Below are 17,275 nucleotides of genomic sequence, written 5' to 3' on the forward strand. Positions count from 1 at the left end.
TTTTTGAACTGTGTGACATAATGTGTATCTTAAAATAAAGGAAAATTAATGTCTCTACAACCATAATGTACTTAAAAGAAGGCCAGTGATCCAGCAGGTCAGACCTTTAATACTGACTTAGAACAACCTCAAGGAGATTGTATTTTCTCTCTTCTAATTTATCAGGACGTTGTTGATAATTAAGAATTGATCCTGTTTTAGGGGCCCCTGGGTGGCTCCATTGGTTAAATTTCTGACTCTTGATTTTGGCTCAGGCACGATTCCAGAGTCTTGGGATCAAGCCCTGAGTCAGGCTCAGTATGGAGCCTGCTTGGGGTTCTGTCTCTCCCTCTCTCTCTCTCTCTCTGCCCCTCCCCCACTCACACCCTCTCTCTCAAAAAAAAAAAAAAAGAATTGATCCTGTTTTAGTAGAAATAGAATTCTCAATCCTAGTTTTATCTTAAGTTTTTGTAAAAATCAACTGAAGGATAAAGTCGTTCTTTGGATGGGGAGAGAAAAGGAAATGGGTCCTTCAGTTCTCCAAACATTATTAATGAAACCAAATCAGATGTACTACTCTGTGAGAAGATAAAAACAGCTTCCAGAAACCTCAGATTACCTCACCCAATTGTCTTTTTCAAAATACCACCATTTTTAAATGACTCAGATGCTCAATTTAATAGTATTATTAATCAATGAACATTTACCATGCTCCGTACAACTGCCTAAATGAGTAAAGTGGAATATTGTGTGGAAAAACTTGAAACTAAACCCTGGGATAATGCCAATGGGATAAGAATAGGTTGTTCCTTCATCTTGCTGATTCCTGATTCACCAATTTTGTTCCCCATTGTGTGAAAGAATAGATTCTGTCTTCTTCTTGCCTTTACTCATTTGTTACACAGTCATAAGGATTAAGTGAAACTGTACAGATAACACAATTAGCAAGAGTAGCCCAAAGGACATGTTTAATAAACATGTATTTCCTTTCTCTTCAAGAATCATAAGAATGTGGCCAGCCTGCTTTGTGGAGGAAATTCAAAACTGGTGAGGACAGACTATGTTGAAACCCTTCTGCAAACTTGTGCCTGAGTGTCTGAATGTTATATAATTTCTGAAATGGTATGGCATATCTATAAATAGCAATTCAGATTTTTCTCATGGATTTTATAGAAATGGATCTCACTCCTATAGAGTCTTGTGATCATCCCTGGACATTGAGGCCCAACTGCTAAGGGCTTGCAATCCCCAGAGTGAGTGACAAGAGGAACAGCTTTAACTCCCATACACCCAGCGGGGTAATTAGGACATGTCCTCATTCTAGAGGCTTGTGTTAAACCAGCCTCAAAGCAGAAATCCTGTTTTCAACACTTTCAGTGCCGAAAGGGGAGTCTTTTACTAATACTTGTTCCCTATCCAGTAAATAAATCACATGTTCTGCAGCAGGAAAAATACTGGTGGGAGGTGTATATTTTTCATTTCGAAGCAAGGAGCCTGTTGAGTGGTGGTATACTTTGAAAAGCATCTGGTTTGACAGAGGAGCTCTCATCACACTCCTGAAATAATTTTACACTGTTATGATTTTGTTTGTGGTTTTTTTCTTTATTCAAAATTGGAGCAATGTACTTAACTTTAATCAGAACCATCAAAGCTTTAAAAAATGCCCATATAATTTAAAATTTCTACTTTTTTTTAAGTGTCAAATGCTGTTTCTGTTGCACTGCTAAGCTATGTTTCAGAAGTACAGGAAGTATTTCCAGTGCATCCAATGTATGGAACACCTACCATGTGTCAGACCAGTTCTCATTGCAAAGGATGCTACAGTAAACAAATGAAACAAGTTCCCTGCTCTCAAGGAGGGGTGGGGGGAGAGGAAGCATTGGTGTGGAGGCAGATTATAAATGAATAAAATATATAATTAAGTCAGGAAGATATAGCTGCTACTGTGCAATTAAAGAAGATTAGATTAGGGATACATGAAGATGAGTGACTGACTTTGGACTGGATGGTCAAGAGAAACCTCTCTGAGGAAATGATATTCACACTGAGATTTAAATGGTGAAAACCTCAACCATGCACTATTCTTGGGAAGAGCATTCCAGACAGAACAGAAAAGGCCTGAAGGTGGGGATCAGCATGGTGTTTTCCATTGGGGGAAGGCCAGTGTGGCTGGAGAATAAGGGGCAAGGGGAAGAAGGGGTATAATCGGGGGAGGGAGGGTAGGCAAAGTAGGAATCATATGGGGCACAGAAACCAAAGAACAAGGTTAGGTCTGTTCTAAGTACTATGAAGAGCTATCAAGTACAAGGGATGGGGGTGGGGGGGTAAGCGGGAGCATACCACAATCTGATTCACTGTTTCAAAGTTCACCCAGCTGCTGTGTGGAGAGTGGGGCAAGAGTAGATACACTTTTTTAATGTTTATTTTTGAGAGAGACAGAGCTTGAGCGGGGGAGGGGCAGATGGAGTGGGAGACACAGAATCCTAAACAGGCTCCAGGCTCTGAGCTGTCAGCACAGAGCCCAACTGGAACTCACAAACTGCCAGATCGAGACCTGAGCCGAAGTCAGACGCTTAACCGACTGAGCCACCAGGTGCCCCAAAAGTAGATTTTTAATGCAGTTGGAACCATTGGAGAATTGTATGCAAGAAAATGGACTCATTTGTGTTTGCTTTTGTGTTTGCGATATCTCTAAGGTGTAAGGATTGGACGATGGTACAAAGGGAAATATATAGGGAGCTAGAGTGGAAGAGATTTCAGTGAATTTGGAAAATGATGTGAATTTGGATATGGAGCTCAGATAGTGTCCTTGGATTATAAGAAAAGAAACAACACTTATTGAGAAACTATTATGCTTATTTTTATATATGTAATCTCTTTTAATTATCACTACCACCAATGGAATAGTTACTTAGCCCCATTTTTCATATATGAAAATGGAAACTCAGAGAGATAAGTAAAATTTCCAAATATCCAGCAAAAGTAAATGGCAAATCCAGGATTCAAAGCTTGGTCTATGTTACTTAAAGCCCTGGTTCTTCCTATTATACTATGGTTTCCCTATGGAAACAGAATTAACAAATTATCTTTGAAATTATATTCTAAATTTTAAATAACATTCTGTAATATAAAATATGTATATAGTTTATTTTATGGTACTGATTGACACTTAGCTTGTTTCTATTTTTACTCCTAAAAAATAAAACTGTGATAAACATTTTATTATACCTCATTTCTCATTACTTTGTCACCTGAATTCCTAGATTCTTAGCTGTATCAAAGAATATGATTTTTTTAATGTTTGTTTATTTATTTTTAGAGAGAGAGAGTGTATGGGGGAGGGGCAGAGAGAGAGAGAGAGAGAGAAAATCCTAAGCAGGCTCTGGGCTGTCAGTGCAGATCCCAACACAGGACTCCATCTCATGAACCATGAGATCATGGAGCTAAAGAGTCAGACACTTAACCAACTGAGCCACTCAGGCACTCCAAATAATAGGATATTTTCAAATCTCTACTCTTGTAATATCAATTTATTTTCCAAAAGATTTGTGCCATCTGTACCCTCACTTAACCCAAACCAACATTAAATATAATTTTTTACCTTTGCCAATTTGATAACCAAACTTTTAACTCTATTGTTTAATTCACATTTCCTTTACTTACTAATGAGATTGAACATTTTTTGCATATGTTTTAGTCTTTTCATTTTATTTTGTGAATTTTATGTTCACTTAATTGCCCATTTTCCTACATGGTGTTACTACGTTTTTCTTGGTGATTTTTAAATTTTTTTTTAATGTTTATTTTTGAGAGAGAGAGGCAGAGCGTGAGTGGAGGAGGGACAAAGAGAGAGGGAGACATAGACTCCAAAGCAGGCTCCAGGCTCTGAGCTGTCAGCACAGAGCCTGACGCAAGGTTTGAACCCTTGAACCATGAGATCATGAGCTGAGCCAAAGTCGGCCACTTAACTGACTGAGCCACCCAGCCACCCCTTTCTTGGTGATTTGTAAGAGCTCTGTATATAAGACAACTATTAACATGGTCTTAAAAAAAAAAAAAAGACTGTCTTTATCAATTTTTGCAAATAACTTTCCAGAATGTATTTCACTTTCAAATTTTACATTTTCATTGTAAAAACATCATACATTCAGGAGGGCATGCTCCACTCATCTGTTGCTGCATAACAAGCCACCTCATAATGTAGTGGCTTAAAACAGCAAACATTTTATTTTATCACATAATTGTATGGGTCTGGGTTGGTTGCTTTTTCTGCTCTTACTCCTCACTTGCCTGGCAGATTGGCTGCTTTAAAGGACCCCAAAAGGCTTTACTCACATGTTTAGTGAGCTGGCAAGAACAGAAGAAAGTCTAAGCTCTGCCAACATTGCCACCTGGCCCACCAACATGTGTCTGCTCCTGCACAGTGGTCTCAGGGTAGTCTCACTTCTTACTTGGAGGCTCGGGACTCTAAATGGCAGCATTTTAGAAACAAGGAAGCAACTTTGTGGCCTTTTATGACCCAAGCTCAGAAGTTACATAGTGACATCTCCACTGTGCACCATTGGTCAAAGCAGACACAAATCCTCCCAGATTCAATGGGAGGAAACACAGAAGAGGATCAAAGAACTTGTGGCCATGTTTTCAATCCTCCATAAAGGCTGGAACTGTTCAAAGAATAAAGCAAACTCCGCTTTACCTTTAAATTTTGTTCATGATTTTTAATATGCAACTGGTTTTTCAGTATTTATATAACTTTATCTCTTTTTTTTTCTTTGTGAGTTTTGCATTGTTTTGTGAGCCATTTTTTAAAATTATTTTCAACGTGCCTGTCCACAAAATCAGGGACATTATCAAATAATATATTTGGAGAAATGATTTTAAGGTCTTTAGATACTTTGAGTATTATGTATTGTAGTCGAATTCACTTAATTTTTTAATCCTTTTCATCCTTAAATTTCCATCAGTGACACATTTGAAAATTCATCTAAAAATGCAGGTTGAACCATACATGTCATTACATAATTGCTGTAGAGGCAAAAGAAAAAAAGAAAAAAAAAGAGAAGTCTAACTAAATTGTTCTTGCTTAATACTTTGCCACATTTCTGGCTCAGTTTTTCAAAATGAACTAAAATACAATGATCTACTTTAGGCCTATGGAGCTAATCGTCCTTTTCAGGTCTTGCAATCATGTTTAAATATTGAATACTTTCATTCATTTTTATTTATTATTTTTTTTAATGTATATTTATTTTTGAAAGAGAGAGAGTGCAAGCAGGGGAGGGGCAAAGAGAGAAGGAAACACAGAATCTGAAGCAGGCTCCAGGCTCTGAGCTGTCAGCACAGAGCCCGACATGGGGCTTGAGCCCACAAACTGTGAGATCATGACCTGAGCTGAAGTCAGATGCTTAACCAACTGAGCCCCCAGGTCCCCCAGAATTTGATTCATTTTTAAATGGTAATTGTAGCACTCTTTCTTACAGTGTTTCAACTGGCAAAGAAAAAAGTGTCATCCCATAACAGCAACAAAAAACTAATAAAGGACATTCTTCTGGCTAATAGGAAAGAACTCATATTAAACATATGTTGTAAACACTCAGTAAATGCTAAATGACAATACTCATCTCATGTTCTAAAAATGCCATTGAGGTCTTTTGGGTTATTTTCTCTGCTTCCAGTATTGCATTTCAAAAGCTGATTTTGTCATCTCACTGGGTGCAGGGCTGTGAAAGCTGCAGAGAGAAATAAAACGAGTAAGATGTATGATACGCATGTAACAGTGATCAGCATTTCTATCTCTTCTGTGTATCTGTCTCCTATTTTATTTTCACCATATCCCGGAAAAAAATTAATTTTGGAAGAAGACCTTGGAAGAAATCTTATTATCTAATACAGTTAGCCACCATGAGGGGAGGGGGCTGTGTTTTATTTTATTTTTTTCAACATTTTGTTTCCAACACAAAGCACTGTGCCCTGCACATAGCAGTGCTCAATGAATATGTATTAAAGAATACTTTGGGCAAAGGTACAGAAGTGTGTATCAGCCTTTTTTCTCCTACCCAATCTGATTGTGAAGAGTTTCATTTTCATGGAAGCCGCTGTTTGTGCAGAATCTCCCTCATATTTCTCTTTATTAACTGCCAATCACACCATACAAGGAATGAACTAGAAAAGTCAAGCCCTTGAGTCCATTTACCATCATTGAACTTTATTATTAGAGATAATTTGAGATCCCATGGCCTTCTAGAGACAAAGCATTCTCAAATCACATATGGCTAACCCAGCCTTTGTTTATGTCTGAATATCCACCAGTTGAACCAAAGTTCAGAATGTTGTTATATCCAGCCATCAGGCCTGTGCGCATACATCAGAGCCCAAGACTTGTGTTTTGGGGACACATGTTTTATAGACATTCAACAGCTAGAAGACATTCAGGTACTTCTTCATTTCATGTTAAATAGAGAATACAGAAAAACTCTAGATCTATATTCTTCACTAGCCACAAGTACACATTTAAATAATATTAAAGTGAAATAAAACTAAACATTCAGTTCCTCAATCATACTAGCCACCTTTCAAGAACTCAACAGCCATATGTGCCTAGTGGCTACCATCTTGAGTAGTGAAATATGTAACATTTCCATTATCACAGAAAGTTTAACTGAATATTACTACTCCAGAATATATCATTTATATCACATTGCAGAAATTTTGAATTGGATACCCAGTTCTGCACTTATTTCTTGACGAACCAATCTTATTACTGATCTAAATGTCTGAAGTTGCTCCTGTTTAAATCTTATTTGAGCAACAAGTGTAGAGAATATTTCCTAACCAAGTCCTTATGAAATATACCAAAATAAAATAAAGAGTACCTATTATCCAAAACACAGAGTTAAATATCTGAAAATTGATTTTAAGTGGAGAGAAGTCCCACATGATTTGAAAAGTTGAAATTACAGATGATTTCTAAAGTATATTCAGCTAATTAAATTACAGCAAAAGGTCAAATGGAAACCCAAAAGTGTTGCCAAATTAAAGCTCTATCAGATCTGACTTGATAAATAACAAAGAATAATTTCTAACTCAAATAGTGTTCTATGCAAATTAGATAGAAATGTGTTGCTGGAAAAGTTTAATTTTCTTAAGTAAATCTAACTTTTCTCCCTCGGGCATTACTTCCTCATAAATTTTCTTCCTCTATAGCAAATGCCAAATCCTTTCTAAATTATCTCAAATGTGTATCAATGGGAATTAAATTAATGAGAACTTAACACATAATATAACCATGAAAAGCAATAAAAATATACAATAGATTGCTTATCTGGACAAAAATTCTATACACTGTATATGTTAAAATAAATAAGTGCATATTTGCATACATAGAAACACAAAAAATTATTCTCTTCTAGTCTGTATACAAGGATCCCTAATATCTCCTAACAGTTCACTTACATTCTGGTAAATAATAGCAATTTTTTATTGAAGTGTGTATTTATACATCCCTATTATAAAATTTCACCTTTGATCCCCAAACAATATACTTTGATAATGATTCAGCTTCTTGTTGTCTCCCATTTGAGTAAAAGCATCCTCTTTTCTCTACCTCAGAAGCTGTTCAGGAAGTGAAGCAGCATCTAGTAAAGAGACAGAAATCAGCCCCAGGAGTGCCACAGGAAGGCACAAGCAAGGACACTGGTTCTCGGTTCCTCAGGCCGGCCAAGTCTCAATGTAAGTGTGAGAAGCAATGGAGGGCAGTGCAGTGGCCCGTCCCTGGGTGGTCCATGGGCCAAGTGCAGATGGAAGGATGTTGCTGTCGTGGAACACAGGGGCGGTTGGCAGAACTGGAGTGTATCCGGCCTGCCTGAAGGTCCTGTGTCCCATCCCCGTCTTCACTGCTGCAAGAGCCTTGAGACCACGGCTACTAATGTCAGCCTTTAAAATCCCCCAGGGTAAAATACATGTGCAGAGTCTGATTCTAGCTGATTTTTAAACCCAGGCATGTTGAATACAGTCTTAAAATAATTATTTCCATAGGACCTGACTGGGTATCCAAGTGTTCACCAGATGCTAGCAGCTAGATTTTGCAGAGGAAAATTGCTAACTTAAGCTTCTTTTCATGATTCAGCAGAGGGTTTTAAGTAATAAAAGATCTGGAGATTTGTAAAATAAATAATTCCAGTGCAAATGGGAAAATTAAAATAATCTTATCATCTCCCATCATGTCTGTATGTGCTTTCCTACCATTATCGAATTACTCTTAATTGGGCCAAGTTTGTTTTTGTGTTTGTTTTTTTTTTTCTGGCTGATACTTTATAGTTTTAAGTTATGAGCTGTAATGAAGAAATGATTCCTTTCAGATGACTGAAGTGACATATACTAAATTTTCCTAACAACAATCTAGGATCTATGAAACAGAGCGTGATATATCAAGTACAGTTTTATTCATATTCAGTATTGATATATCCACAATTTAAAAACACAGCATGCCAGTACTTCTTATTCCTTAATTCATCTCTTAGTAGAAGCAATTAAAATATAAAGCACATCATTAGCTTTTGAACTTCAGTCGGAAAGAAAAATACCCTTCATTTCTGAAGAGTAGACATTATCTCATAGTAACCCCAGCCATCCTATGCTTATTACCATTGCCTGGTCTTAAGTGTGACTTTTGGACACCCAACTCATTATTTCCTAATATTCAATAGTACAATGACTTTTCATAGTCTATTTAATTTTATTTAGTCATTTAAAGAGTAAATAGTTGAGATTCCTCAGATTCTTACATTGTGCTCAAGGTGTGCTTGAACAAAAAGAAAAAGCACAGCATCTGGCCTTAATGCCACATGACCACATCCTGTCTAGAATGAATTCATTCAGAATTTTTGAAGAAATGCAAGTACATTAATGATTTTCCTTAGGTATCATATTTTTACTACAGGTACCTCTAATTATTTTGGCTGGATTCCATCAAAGCCAGATGTTAATCAAGTGAAATATTTATAATGCAAAACCATTGAATAAAAAATATATGTTCGTTTAAGCAACAGCTTATAGGACTGAAACCAATCGTGTATTTTGGAAAAGCTGATGAAGGAGGTATGACTCTGTTACATTCATAATGTCAGGGTAAGGCTCTGAACTCAATCCAGAGAAATTTTATAATTGTTGCAATCAACTACAGGCTCAGCTTCTGGATTTCTTGTAACAAAATCTTGCTGCCAAGGACATTGATGGGCTCACCCAGTAAAAAATTACAATAATAATGTTAAACTAAATCATAAAAATGCAGGAGGTGGTTATTATAGGGCAGAGGAGAGGAATTGCTTGTAAAGTTATAGTGGAAATATCAAAAATACACTTTATTGAACTTTTTAAAAATTAAGCTTTGTTTTTAAACTAGGGTGCAAAAGCAATAAAATGTAAAGGTTATGCAAAAAATGATTTCATTCAATCGTCAACAGCAATGATTCAGCAAATGAAAATAGAAATTACATTTATTCAGCACAGTCATCAAGTCAGCAGACTTGAAGCTTATATATGATAGTTTTCTAATAAAAATAACCAGTTGAAACTCATTTTTAAGAAGGAATTTTGACAGAAAAAAGAATAAAGAACTTTCTGAATGTGTCTCTTCTTAGTGAAAATGAACTTGGTTTGTGCCTAATTTCACATAGTATAAAGCTCTAAATATTTTGTGTGGTTTTAAAGTTCTATGAAGAAATTCATTTGAAAGGAATGTAGAAAATAACCAAAAAAGTGTAAATATGAAAACCACGATTGACTTACAGTTAGAAAAATGGAAATAGTGAGAGCTAATCTGCTGTGTGCCCTTCAAAGGTAAAGAATGTCACTTTTAAAAATATTTTTGTGTCTGTTTTTTTTTTAATTTGTTTAAGTTTGCTTATTTTGAGAGAGACAGAGAGAGCACGAGCAGGGGAGGGGCGCAGAGAGAAAGAGAGAGAGTCCCAAGCAGGCTCTGCAGGGTCAGCTCAGAGCCCAGTAGAAACTGAGATTATGACCTGAGCCAAAATCACATTGGACACCTAACCAACTAAGCCATCCAGGCGCCCCTTAAAATTATTTGTAAGTAATCAGGATTTATCCTTCAGATCATCTTTTCACTTTCTGAAAATATAGATTACTGAATCATATGTCATAGACATTTTGGTAGGTAATTTCCATATTTTCTTCAAGTTAAATAATAAATATCTCTAAGTGACAATTATCATAGAAATAAACTCCTTTCACTCATTGAAATACCTGATGTGCCTTACACAGTAAGCACTTTAATAGTATGAAGTGAACTGAATTATTCACACTTTTGTTTAGAGATTAATGTGTCTCTTGGATTCACACTAGCAAGGTGTCTCACACATGAGAATTAATGAGCTACATCTGTAACCAAAAATATCCATGGAAAACGTGCTGAATTGATCCATATCTGTTTTATTAATCAGGCCCACTACAGAAGGGCTTTCTTGTGGTTGTACTATATTTGGGAGATAAATCGAGTGGGGAAACCACAGTTCAATTTAGAAGTTGTTTGAAACATTGAAGAATGTGGGGGTTTATGTTATATGACAGCAATAAAGTCCAATCCTTAACGGTCATAATTCTGATTTATAAGTATATAAATATCCTGTATGTTTAATTTTAACTTCAGAGCATTATAAAAGTGGTCAATAAGACCCTATTTAATATGGATTTACTTCTTACTGACACCCTCTTCCTTTTTTTTTTTTTTTTTTTAATAAAAAAGGCTTGGGGTTTGATTTGTTTTGTTTTGTTTCTTAAAGTTAGCTTGGTACAAACAGCCTTTAGTTGAAGCAGATGGCTGGAAATCAGAAGCCCCAGATTCTATCCTTGATTCTCCTACCAACTGGGAATGTGGCCTTGGGCAAGTCATGAGAGTAAATCTACAATAACAGGAGTAATAATGCCTTACATATGTATGGTGCTTTATGATCTAACAGAGCACTTTCACATACAATATCTTATTTAATCTCCACCCAGCCTCCTATGAGGAGTATGGCAATTATTAACAACCTCCATTACAGAAAGTAGAAATTTGAGACCCAGAGACACTAAATCACTTGTTCACAGTCACTTCAATATCCAATGTCACAGCCAGGAACAGGCACACATGATTCCAAGCTGGTCTTTGTCTTTTTACCTCTGCACCACACTGCCGCCCTCTGGTGCCTCCAAAGCTGAAATTACAAGAGCAGCACTGCCCACTATGGTAGCCATGAGCCACAGGTGGTGATTGAGTGCTTGATATGTGGCTAATCCCAGTTGGGATGTATTATGAGTGTAAGATACATGTGGGATTTCTAAGACTTTGAATGAAAAAAGAAAAAAAGAATGGAAAATCTCAATACTCTTCATATTGAGTGCACATTAAAATGATAATATTTGGGATATCTTGAGTTAAATAAAACATTAAATTAATCTCACCTGTTTCTTTTAAAAATTTTTAATGTGGCTACTAGAAAATGTGAAGTAATACATGTTTCTCATTGTTTCTGATGTTTGAATGGCTCGCATTGTTTCTGTTGGACAGAGCTGGACTAGAGAATTCCATTGTTCAGAGTTTTCACAGTACTAGGCTTGTTTTTGCACCTGTCTTGTTGTGGTTGAGACAGATTTCCAAATATTCTGCCAGATTTAGAGCAATGCAGATTCACATCAATGATTTGGTCATTTTCATATATCTTCCACATACAGGGGAAAAACCAGACTTCATTAGTTGATGCCTCAAATTGCTCATTCATTGAAAAGGGTCATGTTAGACTTGCTGGATGCTTGAAAGGCTTGGAGTAAAAGTACCATGGAAAGAACTATAAATTATATTTATGACTCTGTAACACACTTTATTTTAAAATATGTTCCCATTAAACATTATGAGTGAATGAGACATTGGAGTATTAGGTGATATAGGCAATGTAAAATAGTAATTATATATAAATTTAGTATAAAATATAGTATATTTTATTCCCCCTACCAACTCTTTAAGACATTTTATATATAATCCCTAAAGAAGTAGCTTATTCCCATTTTGAAAAATCCAACAGAAAGTCCTCAGGAAAAAACGGGTTCTTATTAGGGAGAAAAGTATATATTACAGTAAAAAATAGCCCAAATCACTGAAAGTTAACATCTACTTGGCATTGATTATGTGCACTCAGCACAATGCTGAGAGTTAAACCAAGATTATCTCATTTGGGGATTTGAAAATTAGCAAAAGGGAGCAGAAGCTAAACTCTTAACCATTGCTGCCTTTTACTGCAATGCTATTTGAAATCACAATGCAACCTATCACAAAAGTATTAAAATATTTGGAATTGATTCCATTTAATTCATTTCAACCCCACAAATGTTTATCCAGCAAACACAATGGATCAGGAACAGTTTTAGACATTGAAGGCGTATCGGATAATAAGACCAGAGCTCTGCCCTCAAAGAGTACACAAGTTGGTTGGCTTGTGAACATGTTTTTGAAAAATACATACTTATAAATAAGATGATATGAAGGAGGAGTTACTGTTCACTTTCTAAAGGCAGCAATAAAATTGTTACCTTACTTATGTTACGATATGTTCCTATATATTGTAACAGAAATGTTTATGGCTCTGCTGGCAGGTATTGAAGCTTGTCTATTGTTTATAATGCAAAGGTTTCATGTTAGAAACAAAAAAACAGGGGCGCCTGAGTGGCTCAGTCAGTTAACGAGTTCATGAGTTCATGAGTTCATGAGTTCATGCAGAGTCAGTCTCCACGATGGCAATGAGGAGCCTGCTTGGGATTCTCTTTCTCTCCCTCTCTCTCTCTGCCCCTCCCCCACCTGCGCTCACTCTCTTGTGCTCTCTCTCTCAAAATACATACATGCATATATACAAACATACATACATACATAAACTTTAAAAACAAAACAAAAAATAACAAAGCCTCCAAAACAATGTGATATGAATTTCAGAGGTATGCTTTCTTCTATATATTATACCCATTTAGAGGAAAGTGGGTTGAAACTATTTTAAATACATTCTAGAAAAAGGAGGATGAAAACAAACAGAAAGGGATTGAAATCAAAATGGCACTGAAAATGACAAAACTGAAAACTAAAGAATTTTATAACTTTTAATACAATGATAGTAATATGTTACCTTTGAAGGTAGAGATTAAAAATTGTGTAATTTAGCTAATTATATATTAATTTTTAAAAGAATGTTTCAAAATATATTGTAGAACTTGTTGCCAATTTCTTAATGTTCTTGCTTATTTGGAAGAAAAGAAAAAGAAAAAAGAAATAGCCAACTGTGTGTGGCAGAATTTTAGGTGTCTCTATGTCTTCATTTACACTTTTCTGTAATAATTCCAGAATAAACACGCATTGCTTTTATAATAAGTAAAAAGAAAAACTTTTGTAATCCACTCCAAAATTGACTGCAATCAAGACAGGCAAAAATCATATCAGAAGAGTGAAATGCAAATTTTCTTCTCAATCACAAAATTTCAAAATAATAACACATTTCATAGGTTCTCCTTTCAGGGGTTATTGCACTTCCTTTGATTCAAGGTAAAGCAAACTGTGGACTATTCAAGTTCTCTAGACAAGAAAGGTGAAAACTGAGTTAGGTTTTCTCGATTTTCTTGAGACAGTGGTTTAGCCTCCACTGTGAACTCAACTGTAAAGATCAAGGTTATAAAATGAACTCTAAGTTGTTATTGCAGCAATCAGAAAAGCAGAGCATCATATAAGATGCACCTCTTCCACCTTGAAACAAATTGGCCATCCATCATTTTCAGTGGCATCTGCTTCAAACTGGCCTTTAGTTCTTAGCCTGGAGATGTATAAAATGCCATATGGGAATATATCGTATAATCACCTCTTTGAGCTGGATAAGGTCTTAGTGATCCTAAAAAGGGAAATGTAGAGCTATTCTAAGCATCCCAATTAAAAATTCAGGGAGAAATATTTGGTTTGATAACTTCTTTCATGGAAACAACACGAAAATTTTACTACAAAGAAAACTCAGAAATGTGCTTTGTGTGCCATTTAATCATTAAATCATAAATCCACAGACCATTAGAGCTGAAAGGAGACTTCTAGATTATCTCATCCAATACCAATATTTTGTAGATGAGAAAACTAAGGAGCAGAAAAATTAATTTCTGAGGAAAAAAGATGAAATCACTGAAAAATATCACAAAGAATCCAAGAATTTCTGGAAGCTTACCTAGGAACAGCTAGGTATTCCAAATCCTACGAGAACTTTAAAACCTGAGTTTTTGGTTTGGTGGTGGGTACTCGTATACAAGGAAGGAGAGATACTAGTATCGACTAATATCCATATAATATGTGAAAAGCACATTCATAGTGAATGCTTATACAGCAAAAATAAAAAATATAACAAAGCCAATGATAGCAGACCAGATCATTCACTCGTTACTTAGCTTCCTTTCTTCAGTGAGTCAAATAATTGAAATGAGCTTTTCTTTGCCACTTTTCTGATACAAATAATCTATTATCATGAGAAACTGGCTACTTCCACAGTTTCTGATAGACCAGAAAGTAATGCGACATTCAATCTTTGAGTTAAAAAAGACAGGCTGTCAAAAGCCTCCTGATTTTATGCATTTATGAAAAATATGCTTATAATAAAATTTTATTATTAAAAACATATTCCTCTCATCTTCAAATTATATACTTACTATACGTTATATACATTCTGGAACAAGTAAATATCAAGGCTCTTTTTCCAAGTTCAATATCTGGCCAAGAAATAGAAATAGTAACCCTTGATTTTAAGGAAAATAGAACAGTACATGTGTTTCTATTGTCATCTATAAAATAGGAATAGGAGTAGATTCTCATAAAATTGTTTGATGATTAAATTAATAGTATATGTAAAATGTTTAGTGCAGTACTTGATACACAGTTAATATTCAGTAAATGTCAGCTATTGCTAATAGTAGTAATATTATTATTATTTCTGACATGACAATTCCTCCACATACATACTTCCCTCAATCAGACCAATCTCTTCTGATTCCCCACAGTTTCATGGCCCCATGCCCTTGCTTATGCTGATAACTCTTTTTGAATGTCCTTTCTTTGCTTCTCCTGCTGAACTCCAACCCATCACCCAGAGTTTAGCTCTGGAGGCTCCTCCTCTTAGGTATCTTCCCTAATCGCTTCACCTGTGTTAGTTGCACTCTTCTGTTACCCAGGGTACCCTGCACATATGCCTCTCCTGGCCATTGAGAATGTGAATTTTTTTTTACTTGATCCTCCCTCACTTCCAACACACACACACACTCACACACATGCACGCACGCACACACACACATGCACGCACACATACGCACACACTGACACATAGAACTAAAAATGCATCACACTCCATTTTTTTTTATCCCTGTAGACATGTCAATTGAATGAACCCACTCCTGTATAAAAAGATAAGTTATTTTTCCTTCATGAGTAGGGATTGGTCTAGAATGTGTACCTAGTGACCTTAGTTTTGAGGGGAAAATTGGGTAAGGGTGGGAATAGCTGGGAGATGCACCTTGGAAACCCTGGGACCTGGTTCTGCCACAAACCTAACCCTGTGGTCTTCAGCTCATGTAACTTCTCTGGACTCAGTTACCTTCTCGGCAAAATGAACGGGCTGTGCAAAGTATTCTCTGAGGATCCGCCCAATGCCAACATTTATATGATGCTAAACATTGGTTCATCTCAGTGGTTCTCAAGCTTTAGCAGATATCAGATTCCTGGTCAGCAGGTCTGAGATGGGGTACTAGTTATTTGCATTTTAACAAGTTCCCAGTTGATGCTGACGCTGCAGGTGGAAGGACCACATTTTGAGAACCACTAATTAAGCTTCTAATCTTGTGACACTGTCCCATAGTCACCTTGGTGAGAGCACTCCTGATAATGCAAATTCACAGTAGGATGGAGGCAAGTGAACCCAGGCTTCTGTGAGGCTACCATCAGGAGGACTGAGAGCCTGTGGGTGAGTCCCGGGAGAGGACTCAGAAGGCAAACGTTGCTGAACGTAACAGTTTTGTTTAAGGCCCATCTTGTGGGGAAGAGGCAGCCTGAGTTCACAGTGCTGCATGCGAGGCACAGAAAATAGATTGTGGGTTTTGACCCATGCACTGAAACCTGCTGCTGCTCAAGTCACAATGGATTACAATTGCCATCTAGTGATGGTTTTGAATTACTGCATCTAGAAACAACAATGAAATGCTGCTTTCATTTGGACACTGCTTTTTTGTTATGAAACTATATTCAAGATGAGAACCCCTAAGAATAAGCTCTAATGTACTCTGGCATCATTTACATTTATATCTAGATACTATGCGAATAAACATGTATATAGCACTTACTGTGTACTAGGCACTGCTCTAATACTTTATATATGTTGTTACACACAGCAACCCAATGAGACAGATACAATTATTATCCCCATTTTTCCAGAAAGGAAATATAACTACAATGTACAAAAAAATTAAGAAACTTGCCTGAAGCTGCCCAACCAGTAACGTGTACAGCTGCAATTGAACCTAGACAGCTCCTGGAGAGAGATTACTCTAGCCAGACTCTCTTATGTTGGCAATTTAAAATAGTTACCAAAACAATTGTTACCTGTAAATAGTTATCAGGCCCAAGCCAATTATCTGGGGAAAAAACTCATAAAATACATACTGAAGCAATGAGTTTTTTCTGATTCTTCCAAATGAAATCAACTGATGTAAATAAAAAAATGCTTCTACCCATCCAAAGACATTGTCATGCAACAAAAAGAGCAACAATTTAGAATCAACTTCCAACTTGTTATGCGACCTTGGACAACTTGCTCAACCTCTCTGGGCTCCACTTTCTTCATCTATAAAGTACAAAAAAAATGTAGTTTACATTCTTTGGGGGTTCTTTAAAATCAGATTGGATTTTAGAGTTAAGAGTTATCCAGTGTGTGTGATCACAAGAGGAAATGTGGAAGCAATGGGCAGTGATCGTTTGGTTTTTCTTAAATGGTCCTACATGTGGGAAAGGAGCCAAGACAGAAGATGTGATCTTCTGATCTACTGTCCAGCAGTGCTAGCAGTAAATAATAACACTCATGGCATTTGCAGTGAAGTAGATCAATGCTTCACTTCTCTTCCTGGATGCACTTGCCTGTGTGCCCAAACTCTGCATCCCTGCCTGTTCCAGCCTCCCAAGAGTCCTCACCAAAGGGCAGGAAACTCACATCTTTGCTGGTGGATTGAAGTTCAACCCCCTTCACTTCAA

General features: G+C 36.4%; 1 protein-coding gene across 3 annotated transcripts in view; it reads left to right on the forward strand.

Annotated features, from left to right (window-relative positions):
* Positions 1-17,275, forward strand: part of COL8A1 (collagen type VIII alpha 1 chain) — a 151,908-nt gene that overhangs the window by 88,908 nt on the left and 45,725 nt on the right. For 2 of the 3 annotated variants that reach the window (XM_043593948.1, XM_043593947.1), the window contains one exon: positions 7,588-7,707. The exons of the other annotated variant lie outside the window; for it this stretch is intronic. The gene's annotated coding sequence lies outside the window, so the exon portion shown is untranslated. The remainder of the gene's footprint in view (positions 1-7,587; positions 7,708-17,275) is intronic. 3 annotated transcript variants of the gene reach the window in all.

This window comes from Prionailurus bengalensis, chromosome C2 (assembly GCF_016509475.1).
Source record: "Prionailurus bengalensis isolate Pbe53 chromosome C2, Fcat_Pben_1.1_paternal_pri, whole genome shotgun sequence".
NCBI lineage: Eukaryota > Metazoa > Chordata > Mammalia > Carnivora > Felidae > Prionailurus > Prionailurus bengalensis.